This window comes from Trichogramma pretiosum, unplaced genomic scaffold (assembly GCF_000599845.2).
Source record: "Trichogramma pretiosum strain Unisexual culture from Peru unplaced genomic scaffold, Tpre_2.0 scaffold121, whole genome shotgun sequence".
Classification (NCBI taxonomy): domain Eukaryota; kingdom Metazoa; phylum Arthropoda; class Insecta; order Hymenoptera; family Trichogrammatidae; genus Trichogramma; species Trichogramma pretiosum.
This window is the reverse complement of record NW_019640829.1, coordinates 231,894-250,663: the sequence shown is the minus strand read 5'-3', so window position 1 is coordinate 250,663 and position 18,770 is coordinate 231,894. Positions and strand designations below refer to the sequence as shown.

The 18,770-nt window shown below is 42.2% G+C and overlaps 1 protein-coding gene across 17 annotated transcripts in view; it reads left to right on the top strand.

Moving 5' to 3' along the window:
• LOC106650160 (voltage-dependent calcium channel type A subunit alpha-1) overlaps nucleotides 1-18,770 on the top strand; it is a 138,728-nt gene that overhangs the window by 57,837 nt on the left and 62,121 nt on the right. Inside the window, exon 1 of one of the 17 annotated variants that reach the window (XM_023463398.1) lies at nucleotides 17,830-18,591. The exons of the other annotated variants lie outside the window; for them this stretch is intronic. The gene's annotated coding sequence lies outside the window, so the exon portion shown is untranslated. Of the gene's footprint in view, nucleotides 1-17,829; nucleotides 18,592-18,770 lie in introns of those variants that run through there. 17 annotated transcript variants of the gene reach the window in all.

The window sequence follows — 18,770 nt, the reverse complement described above, 5'->3', positions numbered from 1 at the left end:
GTTGGTGCGCGCTGGGAGGGGTGCTCGCCCCCGTGCCGTGAATCAATACCCGCATTGCGCGTGCCGGCTCGGCTGCTTGCCTCGCTCGCCTCGCACGCTGAGCTTCTGACTCTCGAGCTTATACTGCTGCTGCCGCTGGCTCGAGCTCTATGCACTGTATAGTACTGTATAACCGAGCTTTAGCTGCTGCGCTGCGCTGCTACTGCTGCTACGTCTGCTAGTAGCTAGTCGAGCTGCTTTCGTTTTTACTCGCGCTCGTTCTTCGCACGGGGACGATGTCTTTTTTTTTATACTGCTCCTCGTCTCATCTTTCTCTCATGTGTGTGGTCCGAAGGAGTTTTTTTCACTCACTATTTTCATTTTCTATCCGTGCTGTCCCCCCAGAGAAATTGCATAAGATAGTGGAGCTGTAAGAGGATTAGCCTGGTAGTAACGAAGCGAGTTGGGGAGGAAAAAAGATTCCGTCTTGGATGTCTCGATACATAATAGACGTGCAAAGTCTGCTTTGCTCGATTCATTTGGTAGTAATGGAGATGCAAACTCATTGCCATCGTTCGCGATTGTCGTGACATAAAAATAAAAAGAGAGAGAGAGAAAAGTAAGCAAGTGTCGATATTTTCTCGCAGGCGACGTATAGATTATTCTATTCATCGGATCAATTTATTTGTTCAGTTATAAAGCTTAACGAGAAAGAAAATAAATAACATTTATATCCACGGATTCTGGTCGCGGCGTGCACTCGAGTTACATATTGTAATGCGCGCTTGAGAGGCCGCCGCCGCGAGCTTCGAGCAACTTTATAATTTTAGCGAAGCGAAAGCGCGCAGAGAAAAAAAACATTAATAACATTAATTAGTTTAACTTCGAGATTGACGTTCCCTCGTGCTCGCGCACTACCCGTGCAAAAATAATCCGCAATGGTATAAGCGGTTAATTTCTTTTCGTTACTTTCCGAGCACTTTTTGCACTGAACTGCGTCTCGGGTATAGCTTGTATGTGCACATTTACATGCGCAAACGTATATACCCTTACATATAGCATGTTGCATGGAACAGAAGTTGCAAAGAAAAAAAGAGAGAAAAATAAAAAAACCACGTGCGTGTGTATTTATGCACCGTAGTTACAATATATATAAATATACACACGACGTCCGTCCACGAGGAGAAAAGTCATTAAGCATTATACACGTAGGCGCACGAGAAAGTTTCGACTGCGTGAAACCCATAAATTAGCTCTCTGCTATAATGTTGCCGTAGCCACGATGAGAAAAAATAAACTTAAATAACGAGAAGAAGAAAAAAAGGAGAAGCTAAGAAAATCATTTTTCGATAAGCTTCGCAATGGGAAGTGTTTGCAAGTTTTTCTCTCTCTCTCTCTGGCGCTAAACAACTTCGTTAGTTAAATACACTACGACTGCCAGTGCCACTGCTGCTGCTGCTGCTACTTCTGCGTGTGACCTGAAAAACGATTGTAAAGAGTAATTTGCTTCTTTTCCACGTATTCCACTTGCATTAAAATACGCAACGCGATTTTTTCCCGTATGTGTGTGTGTTCGAGCTGCAGCGCGAGCACACAACCAATTCTCGGTAATGAAGTAGCCGCGCTGGCTCCACGTATAATACACTCTCTCTGTCGGATATATACCGTGGGGTAAAATAAAAGAAGATATTGCCCGTGCTCGGAACGGTTTTCCCTGAACACAGACGTAGTATAGAAACGAGAGACGAGCATCGAGTAAAAAAGTTTCTCCCCTCTTGTGATGGGCGCGCGCTAGTGAATTAGAAAACGGCTTTTCAATTTGCTGCTAACTTTTGTCTATACCCTTACGTAGATAGGCGCGTCTATCTGGGTTAACATCGAGATTTTGCTTTGACTGTGTCTGTGCGCTGTGCGAGCCTCGAGCTGCGCGGCCGAGTAAAAAGTTCTCTCGGAGACGTAGCCAGACAATCGTGTATACGGATCGTTTTTATGGGCATTTCCAAAATACTTTATTATTCGGCACAGCGATCCTCGAATTCGAATATTTTATTACGAAATTTATAGGGATATAAAGGGAAAATGGAAAATATATGATTGCAGACGATTCGTATATACGAGTGGGCGTACGTATACGATACGTGTGTGCAAGCACGGACGAAGAAGGCCAAACGCACCGAGAGAGCTACATCGAAAAACCGAAAGAAGAAACCTTATTCGCGTTTATCCGTTAAAAAGAGACATTGAGCGTATTTTCCTCTCGTCATCTCTGCGCGATGTCGAGTGTCTCTGTATACGTACGTACACGCGACAATAGGCAGTAGTACGACTCGGCTTGCAAAATATCTTACTCAGCTTTTGTGTATTTCTCACACACACGCACGGACACAGAAACATGCGCGGCGCGGCACGGCACACTTGCCAATAGGATTTTTTTTTCTTTCTCTCCGGCCCTTTTTTTTGCTTCTTTTCATCAGAGAAACTTTTATCGTTTACTTTTCCACGAGGATGCGTCAGATTGGGTCAACAAAAAAATTGACTCGGGTTAATGGTACTTTCACTTGGACAAGAGGGAGAACGAGGGAAGAAAACATCGAGCGAGTCGTGTCGAGCAAATAGTTCGGCGTTGCAAAAAAAAAGGAAGAAAAAGAAGAGAGAGAGAAAAATAAAAAATCAAGTGCACGTAATAGAAGCTCGCGCGCTCTCGAGAAAATAGTAGAAAAATCCGTACAACTGCTCACATACACACTGCCAGCAAAGACTCGGGTGCGGGTGTAAAAATTCATTACCAGTGGGACTCTCGAGGGCTCGAGTCATTAACTCGGCCGCGCCGCAGCAGAAGCAGTAGTTGCAGCTATTGTGCTCTAAATTTTCTATGTTTTCTCCCCCATGCTTAAGAGAGAGAGGGGGGGAGAGACGAGAGGGTGAAATAGATCTCTCTACATGTATACAAGTGCATACACACGTGAACAAAGAAAGAAGATGCGAATAGTTAAGCACGTCTATGTGTGTATGCTCGCGAATGTAGAGCTTGACATTGGCCAGCTCGCACAATCAGCAATTACAAACAACGTGTCGAGTCTCTTTCTCTTTCTCTCTCTCGCGCGCGAACGAGCGAGCCGCGGCCTAACATGTTATACGCGAGCGAAGCGAACAATAGAGCTAGTGCAGAGAGAGAGAGAAGGTTTTCGCACTTTGGACTTACGAAGCCCTGACTAGTTCACAGTCAGCGGAAGCGGCCTATATTTCTCTCTCTCTATTTCTCCCCTTTTTCCCTCGCTTCGTTCGCCAACGCGCCTTAATACCAGAGAGAGACCTGCGTATATAATGTGTATACACTGTATTACGTCGTATGCTTGTACAGAGAGAAGGGCAAAGATAACGCACAAAGCCCAGCTGACCTTCGTACACCTTTACCTATTATAGCATATAGGCTAAAGCGTGCGACATGTGCGTGTTCGATACGGTCTCGGGCGTATATAAAGCACAGTTACACATAGATAACTGTCGTCGAGTCTCGACTTTGCTCTCACAACTGCCGTTTTACAACGTATACGCGATATAACTCGATGCTTCACTGGCATTTTTTAACGAAATTTCCAACTATATACGTACTCTCGAGTACTACTACTGTACCAGCGCGAGTCTTCTTTATTGCCTTACTTTTTTTTCTCTCTCTCTCTCTCTCTCTCTCTCTCTCTCTCTCTCTCTCTCTCGAGCTCGAATTGCCGCGCTCTATAACTCGATCGTGTGTGCTGAGTGTGCCGATACTACACAGAGCGCAATATATACGTGTATATAACGAAACAATTTCAGGCTAAGCTTTGACTGGTCGATCGCGTACATGATACGATTAAGGCGGGGGTCGTCGCCGCACTCGAGAGCAATAATATAGAGAAAGAGACGAGTCACTCTCGCTCCTGCGCCGAACAGCGATAAATACAATCGCCCGATCGCTCGCTATTATATATTGTATATATACGTGTGTTAGGCACGTCGCTTCTTATTTTTTATGAAGCTTTTGCTGCTTATAGAGCTTGCGCGACTCAAAGTTGGGGGGACTGGCTCCTGCGAAATCTTCTATAGGCCGCGCGCGGCACACACGACTTTCGACACTTTTCCATTAAAAATTACTGCTACTCGTCGTGTCTACTTTGCGAGAGCTGAAAATTTATCGATCCCCACCTCTCTGCGCTTATAAGCTATACGTACATGCTCAGCTCATAAGATAAATGCTCCTGCTTAAGGAACGTTGCCTTTTTTTTCCTTCCTCTTCTTCATTCTTGGCGCTCGAGAGCCAATTTTTTTCAACGCGCTCTCGCGAACGCTAACAATTTTTATGCCTATATCCAAAGCAAGAGAGTGTTTAACGCTCCTTTCTTGACTTTGAGTACAAAAAACTTTTTTTTTTCTTTCTTGAAACTCTTTCTTTCTTTTCCCCCTTTTTTGTACATTATGCGCGGCGTTCACAGCACAGTACAGCAATGTATCTATATATACGGGTATCTTTTTTATGCTTCTGTCTGTGCTTCTATGCGCGAGTCTGTGTATGTATGTGTGTCCATATGTGTACGTGTATGCGGGTGCGTGCATGTGCACTAGTACGAGCGCAATTATTTATGGCCTACTCGGCCTGGTTTTGCTGCTGCTGCTGCTGCTGTGAACAACGCGTGCTATCATTGCTTCATTCTGAATACCAAATGCTCATTCGAATCGTGATAATTTACAAGAGGCACTTTTTAATTCGTACGAAATTGAATGTCTCGACTGCAGAGCCCGGAATTGCTTTTGCCTCGATTAGTCATTCGCGGGTGCCGTATACAAAAAAAAAGCAAAACAATAGGAAAACGATATCAAGAGCTGAACCATACTTTGTCTTATGCAATGATTTCAACTCTTTTACTTGCAGATTTACTGCAATAAAGATACTCGCCATCTAGCCGTAGAGATTTAAAGTGGCATTATCGCACTAAAGTACTTGAAAGCTATTTTGAATTTGCTAAAATAGTTAAATTGTCATTTTCAATTTGTTTAAAATAAGCTTAACATTTTTAACATAATTGTAATTTTATAAGAAAAATAGTTGAAAACAAGTCAATTAATGCTAAGGTAAGTTAAAATATTTTAAATGATATTTTTTTAGTTATTAGGCTTTTAGTTATTATTAATGTTGAGCGTTTCACTCGTTTCTACTATATAGGAGAGTTAATACTGAACAATTTTACATTCGCTTAATTCGTTCCTAGCTAAATTCAAATACTTGTATTTATTTGTAATAATTGCATACGAAGCCCGTTTCGCTGCCATCGAATTGACCCACCGGGAGAAAGTATTTCTTATCCATTTGCTCATTGTTGTCTATTCTATTACATGTATTTCAAGAGTAGTAAAAAAAGGGAGTGAAATAGCCTCTCTATATCTCTCGGGAACAAGCTAACGTCACTTTTCTATTATTATACATTTCGCATTTGTATACTTTAGCTCTCGTATTGTTTTCCGAAGCTTTCTTTTATCGCAGTTGCACAGACACATACACACCGCTGCTGGTGCAGCGCGCAGCATGCACCAATGAAACACGCAAAAAAAAAGGGAACGAGAAAACAAGCGTACATTTATGTCGCTCGTAAGTCGGATGAATTATTTCACGGTCGATTAGAAAAAAAAGGGGCAAAAATGAGCTAAACTTCAGGAAAAGGCGTGCATAATACGACTTTTGTCGTTATAATATACGAGGTGCAAAAGAACAAAAAATAAATAAATAAATGAAACAATGTACACACCGTAACGTTGAAGTTGAAAAAAGTGTCGCGTTACGACACACGGCTAACTCTAACGATGATTCATTGCATTAAAAAGAATATATAACACATTCGGACACGAGCGTGAATTATGTCCGTGGGCCGAGCTTTATTAATACCATTAGCGTCCAGTTCTCGATATGATAAACGAAAAAAAAAAGAAAAGATTTTTCACGTAGGGCTTAAATCACGCTCAATTCGCTCGATTCAGCCACGGCACGCCGCGCGACGTACCTATATAGATCGTAGCGCCGAGGCTCGAATTTAGGACAGTAGGATATGTGTATGTGTGTACGCAGCTCGGGCTATGGAGGGCGAAGATAATAGTTCGGCTGCTCTCTTCGTATATAGTACACGAGCAGCTGCGCGCATCTTTCGCCATGGGGGTTGAGTCATGGTGGGTGGCTGGCTGGCTGACTGGTCGGGCGGTCGGGCGGTGTTGGGGGCGGAAGGGGAGGCAGAGCACGTTACAGAGTCGCCTATAGATATATATTCAGGTAGACAAACTCTTGACTCTTTATAGGGTGGCTGAAGAATCTGGGTCGAGCGGGATCCAGGCGCGCAGCGCAAGCAAGCAGCGCGCGGCAAAGTCGGTCGAGTCACGCCTGCCACCACCGCACACCGCTGCACAACGCGCCGCGTATAGCCATGCACTATCTATACTGTACGTGTATACGTGTGCGTAAGTTTGTGTATGTGTGTGTGTTTGTGCGTTGAGCTGCATTATGTGTGCCTGTACCGGAGTGCCGAGGTAGTCGGGACTACCATGGATGAATGTCACCGGCGATTTTTTTTCTCGTTTAACGATTGCTCGTAGTAATGCAGTTGACAGGGCTACGAACGAGGGTATCATGATTCTTTATTGTTTCAGTAGTGCTAGCTGGTACTATTGAGTTGGGATGTAAAATTGAAGAAATAAGAAGATTAGGCCAAAACCACTGGCAGCAAGATCTTAAATAAATATCTAAAATTTAAACTCGGCTTTTTAAGTACTATCACTTTTTAGCACGAGCTTATTAACCAGATGTTACCGCCGTATGGCGTCCAGCCGTTCTCCATCAGATTATCAAGAATTTAAAAACTTGCGCTCAAAGCATCGAACGCCATCTATCCGAATTCAACGACCCATCACAATACGTTTATAAAGCCATCCATTCGACAAGAGTATAATAAAAAATAAAGAAAAGTTTTGTACAATTATCGACGAGACAAACGAAATTACTTTACTATCAGCTACAGCTTCAATGACTAATTAAACTTACTACCTAATGTCATTTTTGTAGTACCACTTTATCAGTGTGGGTTTGTATTTATCTGTTGGTACGATCGCGTTTGTGTAAGCAAATTTGGCGCCTGAATGAATGACATTTTCGTTACAATTTCGGTGCAGTTCTAATGATGATACGTGTGAGTCCCTATCACATTAAATTACTGCGTATATGAGCAATTCTCCAAATGAAACGCATTTTTGGAGGTAGAATCGCGACAAATTTTTTTTTCAACCTATGCGGATACGGACCCCCGGGAAATGTTTTTGGGGGTCCTAGGAACATGTAACCACGTAGGAACCATTGAAATTTCAATAGTGCTTACTTTTATAGCTATTTTTATGATTTAGAGGACGAAAAATCATGTTTTCTAGTAAATACGGCTAATTACTCAATTTCTAAGTCGCTGAAAAAGTATCAAAACTCATTTAAAAAAAATAACTGGCTACTGTGTTTGATAGGAAATTTCCTCAGCTTTCCAATGGTGCTATCAGATTTTTCGATAAGTCGCACATTCACCGAGTAAATCGCCATCAAACATGCCAAGCTAAATATCTCGAAAAACTCGGTACGGAAAAAGTGATCTTTGAGGTTTACTTTTGATTTTTTTTTGTGAAAATGAAATTTATCGGAAAATCTGACTACACCATGAGAAAGCGGAGGAAATTTCCTATCAAAAGCATATCTTGATTTATTTTTTCAGTGGAATTACGAGCTAGTTTTGATTGTAGCGAGCCGAAAACCTCGCGACCGCGCTGAATCAGCTCGGAAACAGAAAACAGCGAACAACGTGAAAGAAATTCCCATGTATAACATTGTAATTCCACCGAAAAAATAAATAAAGATATGCTTTCGATAGGAAATTTCTTTGGCTTTCTCATGGTGTAGTCAGATTTTTCGATAAATTTCATTTTCACGAGGAAAAATTGAAAATAAACCTCAAAGATCACTTTTTCCGTACCGAGTTTTTCGAGATATTTAGCTTGGCACGTTTGATGGCGATTTTCTCGGTGAATGTGCGACTTATCGGAAAATCTGATACCACCGTTGGAAAGCTGAGAAAATTTCCTATCGAACACAGTAGCCAGTTATTTTTTTTAGATGAGTTTTGATACTTTTTCAACGACTTAGAAATTGAGTAATTAGCAATTATTACGAGAAAACATGATTTTTCGTCCTCTAAATCACAAAAGTAGCTATAAAAATAGGCACTATTGAAATTTCAATGGTTCCTACGTGGTTACATGTTCCTAGGACCCCCAAAAACATTTCCCGGGGGTCCGTATCCGCGTAGGTTGAAAAAAAAATTTGTCGCGATTCTACCTCCAAAAATGCGTTTCATTTGGAGAATTGCTCATATAGAGTAAGTAGAGGGGGAACGTATCACCGAGGAACTATCTCAATCGTGGTCTAAAAACCTCGCTAATATATACCAGCATTGTGCGTTCAGTTACTTAGACAAAGAGCTAAATTCCTAATCAAGTATTTACAAATTGGCGAAGTCAAGGTTAAGTGTTGTTGGTTCGAGACGCATAACCTCAAAATGTACTTTCTCAGTGTATTTCGTGAAGATTCACAGTGATTTCATATAATCAGGTGAATAATGGATAGCAACAGAGATGCGGTTGGGTAAAACTATTTTCATACATATTACATACCATGATTTTTTTAAACGAACGTTTCATCAATCTTGATAGTTCTTTAGGGTGAAGGAAGAGCCAGATGATACCTGGCCACACGCAGGCGCCAATTGTAATTTCCATTCGGTGGAATCTTGCGAAGTCAAAAACTTTGAAATATTCCCGATTCTTAAATTATCAGTAAGTTCAATGATTTTATTAATGCTTTAATTTTCACTATGAAAAATAATATATAATTTATATGTATGGCAAATCATATGATGAGATTATTTATTATATTACAGGATAAATTAGATGAAAAAATTTTCATAGATTTTGAGTGCAAAGATGTTAAACCTGAAACAACATCTCTTCCGTCAAACATCTGCAAAACTGAAAATAAAAGTTTTCTACCTATTGTGAAAATAGAAAAACAGACTCACGATAATAATTTTAATGGTAAAGATCTGATAATTTTGATAAAGAAAGAATACGATTATGATAATAACTGTCAGTTTAAAGTAAATTCCCTATTGAAAATTAATGAGAATAAGAAGTTAAAAATACTTAGAAAAAAGTCTCAGACTATAGTATTTCATGAGATTAAAAAGTACCGAAAAATTTTAAGAGAAACAGTGAATCTAAAAAGACAAATCGATCAAACACACAAGAGCAGTGGGCAATATAATTGTAAAATTTGTAATAAATCATTTCAACGAAAACAGGGACTCAAATCTCACATAGATGCAGTTCATTTCCGTAGCAAACCCTTCGAGTGCGAGATTTGTCACAAGACATTTTTTCGCAGAAATAATCTCAAAGCTCACATAAATGTAGTACATTATCAAAACAAACCTTATGAATGTAGAATTTGTCAAAAGTCATTTGGATACCAACATCGCTTAAAAATTCATATTGATGCTGTACATAATTGTAACAAACCCTTTGAATGTGACATTTGTCACAAAACATTTGGAGAAAAAGGAAACCTGAAGAAACACATAAATTTAGTACATGATCGTTGCAAACCCTTCGTATGTGACATTTGTCAAAGATCATTTGGATACAAGAACGATCTTAAAAATCACATAAATGCAGTACATAATCAGAGCAAACCGTTCGAATGTAAAATTTGTCACAAATTGTTCGGAATAAAAGGTTATCTCAGTACTCACATAAATGTAGTACATAATCGGAGCAAACGCTTTGAGTGTGAGATTTGTCATAAATCATTTGGACAAAAAAGTCATCTTAAAAGCCACGTAAATACAGTGCATAATCGGATCAAACCCTTTGAATGTGAAATTTGTCACAAATCATTTGGACTAAAAAGACACCTTAAAATCCACGTAAATATAGTACATAATCGGATCAAACCCTTTGAATGTGAAATTTGTCACAAATCATTTGGAATAAAAAGATACCTTAAAACCCACGTAGACACAGTACATAATCGGATCAAACCCTTTGAATGTGCAATTTGTCACAAATTTTTTGGAGAGAAGAGTAAACTCAAGAGGCACAGAATGACGGTACATGATCGTAGCAAACTTTTCGCCTGTAAGACTTGTCACAAATCATTTGGGCTACGTGATGAACTCAAAAAACACAAAAATGCAGTACATGATCGTGTCAAATCTTAGGAAGAAGAGATTTTTTTCGAAATATTTGGAGGTAATGAAGACTTCTACACTTACATGGCCATGCTATGCTATTTTGGAAAATCTTTTATACGAATATCCTTTATATTTTTGAAGAATATTAAAATATTTGAAATTGTTATTATTTTTGTTATTATTGTCACCGATGTATAAACTCGAATATAAATAAGGTTTCGTTTTCAATTTGTTCTTTAATATATTGTTGTTGAAAAGATCCTTCAACTATGCGTTCAGTACCCGTTTCTTATCGGTATTTATAATGGAATCCTGGCCTTGAAGTAATAATTATTGACTTGAACATAGCTCAAAAACCACGACAACTGATTTCCTTTGATTTTCGTACCCACAAAAAACGTAATGGTCGATAAAAAAAAGCTCCATGTGTGAAGACGATTAGTATCTAACGATGGAAAATTATTATTTTGAAATTACCATTCGATTCGGACCAATTACCCAAAGATAAGTACAAGCCTGCGCCGTATTTATAAATTCGCATGTGTGTATTATTTATATGAATATAAAAACGATTTACGAATACAAATTTGCCTCAGTGTCATACATGCATGAGCCACAAAGAAACTTGTATGTAACTAAGAATTCCAACGGCCAATCACAATACCATTTTGCGATGACGCGATCGGGAAATTATGTTTTTAAAAGAGAAAATAATCATACAGTTTATTAATTTAGGACCGAATTATCCGTAATAATATAACTTTTCAAACTTCTAACTACTCATGAATTATATCATTCTTATAATGAAACTTGACGGATCCACAAATACTATCGAAACGCAAAGTTGTCGCATTTTCAATCATCTTAGTATTCTTCAATTTTGCTGATAAATTAGATATTATAAAGCAAAGAGCTGCGTTACATTTTTTTCACTCCCCACCGCGGCCCAAGCGGTAATCTTTCTTTCTTTGCATATAATAAGCGCGGATAAAACTTAAAAAAAAAAACGTCCTCATTGCTACTGCCTGACGATGAATAACGACTCGCTCGAGCATCTATTATATCCATATACGACGTCGACGACGATTCTATATAGCCGCGTACAATAATTCATCTGTCGAAGTCACATGCATGCACCACGCATGCAGGGAGAGAAGCGCCAAGGCAAACGCAGCAGCAGGCAGATATACTCTCTTCGCGTAGTACGTGTTAGGAGCGCCGCGCGCTCGATGATTCGAGAATAGATAGCGAGGAATGAAGCAAAAAAAAAAAAAAAAAGAAATGACGACGTTAAATCGAACGATGAATTACTGCTCTTATATCAGTTCGTGGACGCAGCTGTGATTTCCTCGAGGTTTATACTGCGCCACGTGCAGCCAGACAAAACGAATGTTTCGGCGCGTTTTTATCTTTTTCACTTTGAGCTAAATATAAGTTTTATTACCTATTTATCGTCGCTCGGACGAGTTTTTAATGATAAAAAAAGTTGTATATAACATTTTTTGCGCCTGGATAAATTCCGCGTGGCTGATATATTCCAGTTCGAAATTGCTCAAACGTTTTTTCCATCCTCGAAATGACGTTATAATTAACGTGCCCAGTCGATATTCTCTTTTGCGCCGGCAGTATCATTGGACCAAATTACGCGAGTCCTTTCATATATGCGAAAGGCGCAGATAAAAACGCGGACCGGAGTCTCGTCGAGCGCACCCCAGCAGCTCGCGCTCAGAGTCTCTGTGAGCAAACGGCAATTATTCAAACTTTTATATATAATAGCCCAGATAGAGAGAGAGAAAGAGAGTGAGTGAGCGAAGAAGAGAGAAAAGAGAGTAGATATATAGAGAGATGAAAAAAGAAAAAGAAAAAAAATTATATATATCTACGATATAGTCGTCGCGTAGTGATTTGAAAGAGAAGGCAGACTCGCTTGTATTGTAAGTAGAGCATAAGATATTTTCTTCCTCTCTCTCTCTCTCTTGTCCTGTTTACCATGAAATAAGTATGGATTGTGTGCACCGCGCGCCGCCGAAGAAAGAACTGCCGCTGCTGCTTGAGGGCGAACGATAAACTTTCAAAGGCAGCTCTACAACTGCATGCGCGTATTATTATTATATATATTCCTATATATACGAAGAAATCCACAAACACACACACACATACACCGAGCAACGGACGAAATGGAAATCTTTATGCAAGCGCAAGGATAGGGAGGAAAAAAAATTTTTTTTTCAATTATACACACAGCCGGAGCTATTATGTCACGCGCCCGCGACCGTGAGTGTTGGCCGTTTTTTCTCTCTCTCTTTCCCTCTTGCTCTCTTCGCAAGAGATGCGGAGAAATGGAATTTTTATATCGACGCCGGAGAAGAGTAAAGGAAAAAAAGAAGAAGCTGGTGGAACTGCGATCTTGCTGTAAATGGATATTGAAATGAAAAGTTTCTGCCAGCAGAGTCACAACTTGCTGGCCTGTTTTTATGAATTTTCTTCTACTTCTTTTTTTGTAAGCCTTCCGGCCGTGGCTATGATAAGGCAAACGGGTTTTAGAATAAGTAAAAAAATAAATAAATAAATTCACGCGTAATTCGTATACATACCGTGTGTACGCGTGCGTCTGAATTAAAAGTACGCAGCGACTGCAAAAGTAAGATAATAAGCCTGCCTCGAATGCAGAGAGCTGCACATAGCGCAACGAAGAGATGCGTAAGCGCTCTCGAGTTTTTTTTCACGTTTAATACACATGTTTTTGTACGTGCAACGCGGTGGACTGTGCGGGGGAGATACTTGCATACTTTTTATGAATTTTTTTTTCTTCACCCCCTTTCCGTCTGCCTCTCCGCGGCGCTTGGCTTGACTCGAGGTGCGCGTAAAAGCAGCATAATAGCCTTGCAGAGAGTACGAGCTAGGAATTTTCAAGTGCGCAAATTTCGCCGTTACTTACGCACGACGCAGACTCGCGTATGGCAGTGAGGGAGCGAACTCGAGGCTCTTTCCATTTTGCCTGTCTGCGTATGTGTGTGGGTGTGCATGTGTAAATTGAAAGTTTATTTTAACGAGTTTATACACGTTTTTGCAGTCGAGCGCGTCGCAGCGATTGTCCCCAAATTGCGTCGCGTTCGCCCCTCTACCCTGTCCTCGAAAAAAATCATCGCGTTCGAGCTATTCGTCACACTTTTTACGATAATGTACACACGCACGCGCCACCTATAATCAGGTAGTATGAAAAAATATCGTATTGCTAAAAAATTGCGGGCGCATACATCAAACGTTCGGCCAGCGTTAAATCATAAATATTAATAAGCGGGCGCGCGCGACGGCGATACTTTACGAGCGTGTCGCACTGATAAAAATCGCAATAGACCCCGTTAAAATTATAATACATCTGCATCTGCGCGGGTGCGCGGGAGGGTAGCCGCTGCTCGCGCGACACCCCCCGTTTCTCTCATATACCTGCGCTGTGTATATACCTATACGTATAAGCGACTCGCGACGTAAGCTCGTTCACGGTATTATAACGTGCTATATACATTAGTGCATAATATCATTATAAATGAACCGCCCGCGCCGTTACCGCTGTCGCTGCTACTGCTGATTTTATTACTACTGCAGTCGTCGTAAGTTGAAAAAAAAGGGGAGAGAGGAAAAAACGTTTGCGCTCGACCTTGTGAGCGATCGCCTCGATCTGCTGCATTTATATATCTCAAAAGCTGCGCGGGACTTTGTAGCTTGCGAGGGAATTCGACGTGCACTTTGGATGCTGGCAGGCAATCCGATCGATTTAATGGGGCAAAAAATTATACGAATTGATCATTCTCTCTGCATCTGTACGCTATATACGTATATGTAAAGCTATAATATGTGTACGCGCGCTTGGCCGATTACCGCAGGGATCTATCTGGCAATATATATGCGCTTATGCGCATGCATTAACGTTTGTGCATATACATATAAGCCTGCACTCAGCCGCACACGAGCGAGTATGCGCGCGTGTACATAGATTACGGATAGTCGATACACACATTACGACACACGTTACCTATATATTATATGCCGCGCACTTTGTGGCTGGGCCACCTCATGTCTTTGTGCGTGCGTGTGTTTATTTTGATATAATTTGAGGTGGGCGAGGTGGGGAAGAATAAAGGCAGAATCGCTTCGATGATCATGACGATCTCTTGGTAAATACATCAGTGGCGTAAATCGTGTCTAAAATTTTTGACTCTATTAATATTTTAATGCGAATTTAAATGATTTTATTCATGGTTCGCATAAACAATCGGGTTTGCGTTGGTTTTTTTTTGTCGCTCTTACGACAAGTCACCGGATCCAATTGCTACAAAGCATAAGCTGCAGACTCGAGTGCATCCCTATGTACGAAATGCGATTATTTGCAGGCATCTTCGTAGCTCCGGGTAGTTATGTACATAATATCGGTGTGGGAGATCGTAAACACAAAAGTAGGGTTTGGCGTTGGGCCCTATAACAATTCGTGTCTCGTCTGATACGATTCGTGCATTTTAATTACAGCATCATAAGCAATCCTCTCCAGCAACATTCTCCCGTACACTACTGGCTTGCTTGCTGCTGTCCGGCATCGAAGAGAGTATAAGGGTGAGAGACAGAGAGGATAGAAGTTTTGTCGGAGCTGCTTGCGCGAGCTTGCACACGGCATAGACACCCCCAACAGCAGCAGCAGCAGCAGCAGCGGAGAAGCTAACGGTGGCGACGGCCGCGGCAGAAACTTTAGTGCTACCTATATATACGTATAGAGAGAAAGGCGCTCGAGGGTGGGCATGCCTGCGAGTAGTAGAGCACGAGAGAGAGAGAGAGAGCTATATGCTACAACGTGGCTGCCACACACAATGCACAGACACGCGAGATTCGAGGGGGTTGCGCGCGCAACCCGCTCGACACACAAATATAGCTATATTATTCACCCACGCTACAGCTAGTGCGGGTGGGAGGGGGGCTCTGTACTCTGTAGTCCATCCGACTCGAAAGAGAGAGAGAGAGAGAGAGAGAGACTGCGTCGCCGTATAGCTCGACTATACTATATAGCTACTGCCTGCCTGACTCTCTCTCTATACATACCGTGCAGGGGGGGTCACGGAGTGCGCTGACCTACTGTTCCACATTCGATGCGTGCAGCCGTACCTCTGCAACGTAGCGTCGACGCTGCTGCTGCTGCTACAACTGCTACCGCTGCTGCTGCCACTGCTGCTGCTGCTGTTGCTGCTGGGGCTTCGCTCGAAAAGGCTCTATATACTTATATATTCTGATTTCTGTGCGAGCACACGGCACACTGGTATATATATGTGCACGAAGGAGCGGGCCGGGAGGGGGGCAGTCGAACCCAGAAACCCAGAAGTCAAACTATGTATATCGTGTACGTGTGCTACTGCTTCTCTCTCTCTCTTTCTCTTTCGTTCCCTCATACTCTTTACATACATATATTCCTACGTACCCTATGCTTTTGTATCTGTACACGGGGCTGCCCCCCTCGTAGATGTATGTAAGGCTAAGATACATTTTTTTAAAAACCATCACGTGCGTTTATACACAATTGATGCAACACATCGTGTGAGACTCTAATTTAGACTAAAAAATATTATGATGGTATATTTGATATTGTGAATTACTCAGGAAAAGCTCGCTTGTCGTGCGAGCTGAAAAAAATCTTGCCACGATGCTCGGGCCCGTATATACTTTTGTGTGTCTGCTCGAGCAAGTGCATTCCGCGCAACCCCCAACAACATAATCTCGCGCGTCGGAAAAGTTGCTGCTGTTTCTGCGAGCTTTTTCAACGGTGAAGGAAAAGAGAGACAGGCTTGCACAAGCACGAGTATAAGTATGAAAGTTAGCAGTCAAAATCGCTTTGGGAAGACTGCGACAACGACGACGACAACGACCACTGCAATAATTGCCAGGGCGTAGGAGGTCGTTGAGCTTGCGCGCTTCAACCCGAGCCGCGCGCAAACAGCCATGTGTATATGTGATGTCACATGTACGCCTTTCCACCCACATGCCGTTGCAGCATCGTCGCCGTCACTGCCTCCGTTGAACTCTTTCTTTAACAGTTCTCTTTTGGGAACGATGCAGTTGTGCATTTTCATATGGCAATTTATAATTCTCAAGCTGAAATTGGATCCCTCTGCCTTTTGCCTCGTCACATACAAGCTGAAAACTCCACTACATGAGAAAGTACGTACGGGGGGCTCCTGATTTTCAGCGGTACGATCCTATGTTTCCAAACGCCAACAGCAGCAGCAGCAGCAGCAGCAGCCAGCTGCGGTGGTGGCGCGGCTACGACGACGACGACGACTACGGCGCGGCGGTGGCTGGGCATGCGCCCTTGGCGTTCGATCGCGCTATTCTCGCTTCATTATAGCGCGCGCCGCTCGGCCTATAGCATGGTTCAACGTATACATTAGACACCTGATTGAACCGGGTTTCACGTCATTATCGCGACTTTCCAATCAATGCCGCGTGTTGGTTATCGGTAATTTTGGAAAAATTAATATTGGCTCGGTGTATCGAGGCGTACGATGAACCGCTCGATCGGATGACATCATTATTTAATACGGATTTTTTTATTTACGAACAATCGATGAATGGAATATGGAATTTTTTGAAATTGCATGAAAATTTGTGCAACTGATTACACCCTCTTCAGTAAATAAAAGCATATTCCATAACTAAACAACAGGCGCGTTATATGTGTCACAAAGTAAGCGAGACGTGTCTCATAACAGTCTATGCAAACTCCACATGCATTGCGCTATGTCTTGCAAATATAGCATATATAATATAGCGACGGCGGCGGCGGTGGTGGCTACAGAGCAGGGCGAACGTCGTCGTCGTCGTTGCTCGACGGTACAACGACAATCCCATTGCGCATGGCCAATGGCGCAACATGAAAATAATATCATCTATCCGTTTCGGATAGCAACGATCCAATCGCACTTCTCTAGAGTCCCCTACTTTTTTTCTCTCTCTTTTCCCCTATCGTATTTTTCTTGTAACCGTGAGTAATATACTCCATCATTTCTCATCCCTATTCTCTCTTTCTAAACAATTCGAGCGATCATTTTTCAAAAAAACACTAATAAAAGTTCCCGTAAGCTCGACTCTCAAACGGAGCTTGCGAACTGCAGCGGATGCGATCCGCAAGTTCTCGGTGGCAAAATAACGCGATCCCCGTACCCCGACCGGGCGCAATAATATAACGGTTATAATAATGTACGCTACTGCGTTTTTCGTGCGCGCATAGAGAGCTGGATGGTGCTGCACTTGGCTTATCTACGGTAGTGCACGTGTACTTTCTGTAGAAAAAAAGGAGCGAGAGAGAGAGAGAGAGAGAGAGAAATACAGCTTGCAGCATGCACGGAGAATAGCGCAGTCGACGAGCTTGCGAGCTTTTCGAGCTGCGAAAACTGCGAGCTTGCGCGCAGACTCTAGCGGCGCTGGCTGGCGCACATCAGTCAGGCTGTTCACATTTCGCAAAAGGTGGGAGTAGAGCAACGAGCGCGCAGTCGTCCGGCTCCTGGTCACGAGAAAGCATATCGTATCACGCCTATATACATACATATAAAATTTGTGTTGTCGTTCGTTATAGCTTGCAGCGGTGTATATATATATAGACTTGACTCATCGCAATTGTTCTAGTTGACAAGCTCTGCAACGTGTGAAAGCAAGAAAGGATCGAGAACGAGCGAAAGCACAGCAATTTTTATTCATCGAGTCTATCGTCGTGAATACATTACATCTACATCGATATAATGACACGTGTAACTCGTGAGCCATCGTACTTGCAGCGATAGTGCGAATATATCCGCGAGACATGAGCAGCAGTAAAGTTTACAGCGGTGGTTGACGTGCTTTATTACGTGTTTTTGTGAGCGAAAATTCGGTAAAGCTGACGACGAAAAAGAAAAAAAAAGTCCCAGCAAGAGGGAGCGGCATCGAATCGGGATAGAGGCAGCAGCGGCAATACACAAGCAGTTCAAATATATCTCGCTACATTCGAGTTCAAAAAACCGAGTTGGATTCTGGTGTACCCGCGACGAGAGAAGAAAGGCCCTCCCCCCTCCTACCCCCCTTCGAAGATTTTCACACGTCGAGGTTTGGTGTCGCTGCGCTAATAATCACTGCGATATATACGGATGAATTTAATGAAAATCTCGTGAACCGTTGAGCGGTAAAGGGAAGGTATTGCTGAAACGAAGCCCACCAGCAGAAAGAGAAGAAGATTACAAGCAGACGAAGAAGACGAACAAGCAGAAGCAGAAGAGAAGCAGATCACTGGTTAAAAGCAAAAGTATAGCAGTGCGCGTGTGCCCTCCCCAGTGTGTTCTCTCTCTCTCTCGCTCGCTCGCTCCTGGTGGTGTGTGTGTATGAGTGTGTGTGTGTGTGTGCAAAAGAAGAGAGAAGTTCGAGTGTGCGCTCTCATCGTCGTATAGCTTGCTCTAGCACCTATATCCTAGCCTCTCTATCTCT